Source organism: Rhinichthys klamathensis, unplaced genomic scaffold (genome assembly GCF_029890125.1).
Source record: "Rhinichthys klamathensis goyatoka isolate OS25496 unplaced genomic scaffold, OSU_Roscu_1.1 h1tg001019l_1, whole genome shotgun sequence".
NCBI lineage: Eukaryota > Metazoa > Chordata > Actinopteri > Cypriniformes > Leuciscidae > Rhinichthys > Rhinichthys klamathensis.
In genome coordinates, this window is record NW_026607307.1 from 38871 (window position 1) to 44870 (window position 6000).

Consider the following 6000-nt stretch of genomic DNA (forward strand, 5'->3'; position numbering starts at 1 on the left):
TGAGCATTGTTTCTGACCATGTCCATCCCTTTATGGCCACCATGTACCCATCCTCTGATGGCTACTTCCACCATGTCACAAAGCTCTAATCATTTCAAATTGGTTTCTTGAACATGACAATGAGTTCACTGTACTAAAATGGCCTCCACAGTCACCAGATCTCAACCCAATAGAGCATCTTTGGGATGTGGTGGAACGGGAGATTCGCATCATGGATGTGCAGCCGACAAATCTGCGGCAACTGTGTGATGCCATCATGTCAATATGGACCAAACTCCCCGAGGAATGCTTCCAGCACCTTGTTGAATCTATGCCACGAAGAATTGAGGCAGTTCTGAAGGCAAAAGGGGGTCCAACCCGTTACTAGCATGGGGTACCTAATAAAGTGGCCGGTGAGTGTATATCAGGCCAGCAGGCATGAGTATGTTTAGGGTATATACTATTAAATTTATAAAAGTAAAAATTAAAATACAAAACCTACCGAAAACACACTGACTCACGACCGCTCTTACCGAATACCAGCCTACTCTGCACTGAGCTGAGGCTGTGAGGCTCCCTGTCGTGACGTAAAATGACGCGATGTTGAAAAAAAAATTCAACGTTGCTGTTTTGACTTCTTTGCTCGCTGTTTTGCTAATATTATCGTGCAGTGCACTGACTCATTCACTAAGCTGAACAGCCAATCAGAGTTCCCTCTTTCACCGACATGTTGAATCGGCCATAAAAAGCCAATGAGGACCAATTTCAGCCGACGGTGCGGAACACACCGAGAAAAGTCGGCCAACGCACAAAAACTGCCAGACGGCCGACCGTCGGCTTGGTGTGTTCCAGGCTTAATTTACAGAGATAGAGAGATTGATCCTTTACATTGAACTTCTCTGAGCAGATAATTACAAACAATTGTCCATGGATGAAAAGGGGAAGAAAAGAAAAGGTGGAGCTGAAAAGTTATGCGTTAAAAAAAGCATTAAAGGTGTGAAATGCTTCAAATTAACAGATTATACATTTGGCGCGAAGAGTAGCAGTTCAGCAGGCTCTGATGCCTCTAGCTCCCCCTGACTAGCTGATAGAATGTCTTTATAGTTTTATATTAATAATGTTGTGTGTCTTAATGTTCTTCTGTTTGTTTCCCTTTGGTTTTACAAATATGAGCTAATAGGCTATATGTTGTGTTACTTAAAGTAAATGTTTAAATAGCATTTATTTTTGTATTGTGTTATATTTTTATGCTGTAAGTGGTGTTAAAAAATATTCTGCACATTAATGGGCCAATGTGTTATGATGTGAGATGTGGTGGGCTGCTGTGGGCCAGAAAGTCCAGGGCCACTTTTTGGTCCCAGTCCACCCCTGCGAGCAGTCAAAGAAACGCTCACTTTATCTACTAAATTAGTGCCCTTTAAAACATTTTAATCCTGCATTAACTTTTCATATGGTATTTTCATACAAGGTTATATATTAATTTAGAATTTTTTTTTTTTACCTGCAATATGCTCTTTAAGATAGTCAGAGTCTTAAGTGCTTTGTGCAACGGTCTGATTTAGATGTCTATCTGAAGTCTGATTATCTACTTTATCTAAGCCATAGTCAAAGTCTATCTTTGTGAAACCGGCCCCAGTTCTGACTGGATCGCTTCCCAAATCATCACTATCTAACATTTTTGTCTAGTTTTTATTCGTTGACGAAAATGTCAATAGATTTTCGTCATAGTTTTTGTCATTCAAAACTAGTTTTAGTTATCGTCTCGTTTTCGCCTGTGAAAAAATGTTGTTACCATCGAAATTAACACTGCACCAATAACAGGGACTGTCCCCAGAAAACGTGAAAGTGGTCACCCTAAATTAGACTGTCTAAGAAAAAAGACCACAAATATATTGAAATCTAAATGTATGCTTTAGCTAATATACACACACATAGCCGGGGTAGCGTCCGTTAGCTAGCTAACGTTAGTAAGTTAGTAGCAAGCAGTTAGCAAACTGTTTCAATCCAATGACTAATAAAAATAAAATAATCAATTTAAATTGTACTCGCATCAAACTCGGGGATTGTAGGCCTACTCGGGTTCGATGGAGGAGATGCAGGGCCGTCTTGGTGCTCAATCTGTTTTACCTTACCGTTGTTTAACCAGCGCAACATATTTGCGATTTGATTAAGCCATTTGATAGATGTACCGCGGAACAAGTCTCCGGGTGAGTAGCCGGCCAGTGATAGTAACTATAGTAACAGCATGAGAAGACACGCTCCGTTGTAGTCAGCGCTTGGTCGGTTAATTTTCGCATTTTCTAAGTTAGCCTAATAGGCTAGTAATAAATGAACACATACCAAAATGTCTTTCGTCCTGTAGGCGTCCTGGAGAATATTTCTGTTCGTCCTAAACACATTTTAGGTGTTTAAAGGGATACTCCACTTTTTTTGGAAATAGGCTCATTTTACAACTCCCCCAGAGTTAAACTGGTGAGTTTTACCGTTTTCGAATCCATTCAGCCGATCTCCGGGTCTGACGGTACCACTTTTAGCATAGCTTAGCATAGATCATTGAAGTGGACAAGACCATTAGCATCTCTCTCAAAAAAATGACCAAAGAGTTTAGATATTTTTCCTATTTAAAACTTGACTCTTCTGTAGGTACATCGTGCACTAAGACCGACGGAAAATGTAAAGTTGCGATTTTCTAGGCTGATATGGCTAGGAACTATTCTCTCATTCCTGCGTAGTAATCAAGAAACTTTGCTGCCGTACCATGAGTGCAGCAGGCGCAATGATATTATGCAGAGCAAACACAAACTTATATGGTCACGCAGGAAGTAACCTAGTTGGGGACTATTTTCAGGCACTGCGTCATATCATTACGCCTGCTGCAGACATGGTACGGCAGCAAAGTTTCTTGATTATTACGCAGGAATGAGAGTATAGTTCCTAGCCATATCAGCCTAGAAAATCGCAACTTTACATTTTCCGTCGGTCTTAGTGCACGATGTAACTACAGAAGAGTCAAGTTTTAAATAGGAAAAATATTGAAACTCTTTGGTCATTTTTTTGAGAGAGATGCTAATGGTCTTGTCCACTTCAATGATCTATGCTAAGCTATGCTAAAAGTGGTACCGTCAGACCCGGAGATCGGCTGAATGGATTCAAAAACGGTAAAACTCAACTGTTTAACTCTGGGGGAGTTGTAAAATGAGCCTATTTCCAAAAAAAGTGGAGTATCCCTTTAACACAATACGATAGGACGAGTTAGTCTCGAGCTCTGGGACAAATACAATAAAACAAAGATATACAAATGAAATAAGACGTGCTTTAAGTCTTTCGGGTATGCCTACAAGATATATTTAACAGAATAATTCAAGTAAGAAACAATACAGAAACTTGAATAATCAAATGTAAAAATGAAACACTGCATAGTCTTCACATAAATAGAACTATGTGTTTTGACCTTTCGAGTGCAATAAGCTGCAAAAGAGAACTGAATTTCTGGATTGCACGCTGTCCGAGAGGTGGCTTTCTGTGCGCATGCTTCAGGTGTGTCAGACAGCGTACCACAGTGAGATGTTTTCCGCAGCTTAATAACTCTTTAACATCAAGCAAGTCTGCTATATATTCTCTGCTATATGCGACGACCTAAAACTTTAACTTTTCGTGTTGTTTTGAATTAGCCTATTAAAATAATTCAGATATTACAACAGGGCTCGAATTTCGGCGCGGGTATTGTGCATAATTCTAATCATTCCCGCAAATCTCCCATTTATAATGCGGGAAATTCCCGCAATCGTAATCCACACAGATAATAAAATAAAATCATTCTTTTAACAACTATCTTCCAGACGCAATTTTACAAACAGCGTGAGTGTTCAGCGGTGCCGCGCGCGTCTTCTATCTCTTCTCTCATAATGTGTTGTGCAAGGCAGGCATCAAGCGCTGCGGCGATAATACACACTCGCGTTTGGGAGTCGGGACTCGGGACCATAGACTGTAAGGTCGGGACATGACGGAATATTCACTTGCACAATCGGGCCAGCAGTGCATCGTGACTGAAGTCTTTTTAAGTCTTACCAGTTTAAACATTCAAGCGATTTTAAACTAATCAGTGCTCGCGCGCTCTCTGAGATTATTTTCTATGCGAACATTCATAGAAAATCCGCCTCAAAAACAGCTGGCCAGTAACTATTTTTCGCGGATTATATTGCTTTAACACGCAAAATTGTCAATTTCGGTCTTTGTGAGTATACTATACTCTAAACATAGTCGGTTTTGTCTTTAATAGGCCTAAGCATAAAACGCATGCCAGTATAATGAACACAGGATCCGTGCACTAGCTCTTAAAGTGACGGCAGCCATATGTGTGTGTGTCATTAATTTTGTTGTCAAAACAACAGAAGATAGCTTTAAGTTAAAGGAATCAGGATTAATAGCCTATGTATTTAATTTATTCAGGACTAAAATACTACCCAGTGTTATTTTCCATTTGGTTACTTTATTTAGTTTCTGTTAATGAATACTAGTGTTAGACCCATTGAAAAACTTTTCTCTTTAATTGTCTTTATTTGTATCTTTATTCTATTGTATTTATTTGTGCTACTTTTTTCAATTTAATTAAACAATTTAAATCAAGCTTCCTTGTGATGTGTAAATTCTTAACAACAATATTACCCCATTGTAAAAATGCAATGAGCGCAAACATTTAGGCAAGATAAATGTAATAATTTTGTTTGGAAAAAATGCTTTTCCCTTTCTCCCCCTCAAACAAAAAAAATCCCCCCCATGAGAATCATCTAAAGGGGGATTTCCCCCCCATTTTCCAAAACAAAATTTAGGCCCTGTTACAAGCCGTTGCGATATGCATATTGCGATATGTACAATTGCGATATTTCTATATATTGGGCAGCCCTAATGTAAACGCTTAAATCAGACTATTCTCAATCGGATTCAGAAATACCTTGCACACATGCACAGTGTTGTGATGATGAAATTTACTTCTTACAAATGCGCTTGTTTATTTACATCTTACAAACAGGTCAGTGGAGGAGACTGAATGTTTTCTAAATATTTGATAAAAAGCTTTTCTGACATATATGTCAGCTTATGTTTTAGACATGCCACCAAAGCAAAAATGTGACTGTAGCTCTGGTGAAATCTTTGTGCATGTGCCAAAGTTTTGTTTAGAATACATGTAATGCATGTATAAACAAATATGTGAACTGTGAAGCGGAGTGCGACATTTAGGGTTCATATAAACATAATTTCAGAATCTGAAATCAGATTGGATAGATTGAATGATATCCAAGGAAAATAGAGGAAAATAAACATTTTCACGAAGGAGCAGAGGACACAGAAATGTAATTTAGTTCAACATAAACATAAAGTCTCTGTTATTATCTCACATGAACAGGTATATTTAATGAAGTCTGAATATTTTTTAAATATTCAACTCAAGCAGCACTTCTACTTCTCTTCAACGCTATGTGCTCCTGCTTTATCATTCAACAGATGGCAAAGATTTTGCCATTCCTGTTTGATGAGGCTAGTGTGAGTGTAATCAGGTTAATATGTTTGACAGCAGTGCTACCACAGTATGTCATTATAGATATTACACCCTATCACCCACCCTTACTAAGAGCAATTTCCCACATCGCTGAATATAGAGGAGATTACACAGCACAGGAGTGAGCATGTCAGTGTATGTTTGTGTGCTATAAGAGCTAGAAATGAAGATGTAAAACTATCTGTTTATTAAAGACAAAAACAACGTCAACGCTCGTATATTAAGTACTATTCAGATATGATTGAAATCTATATCGTACTTTCTTTGCAGGGCTGTTTGATTGTATTTTTAACAACCGTAGGTTATTGAGATGTGTTTTGAGGACGTACAGAGTGAAAAAGAGAGGGCGGGTGTGTGAGAAGGAATCTGTGGAAAGGAGTTATTCACCTAGACTTACATAAACTCTAGCTCTATATTTAGACAGCGTGACTTCAGATTTCTGCACCAGAGTGATCGACCACATT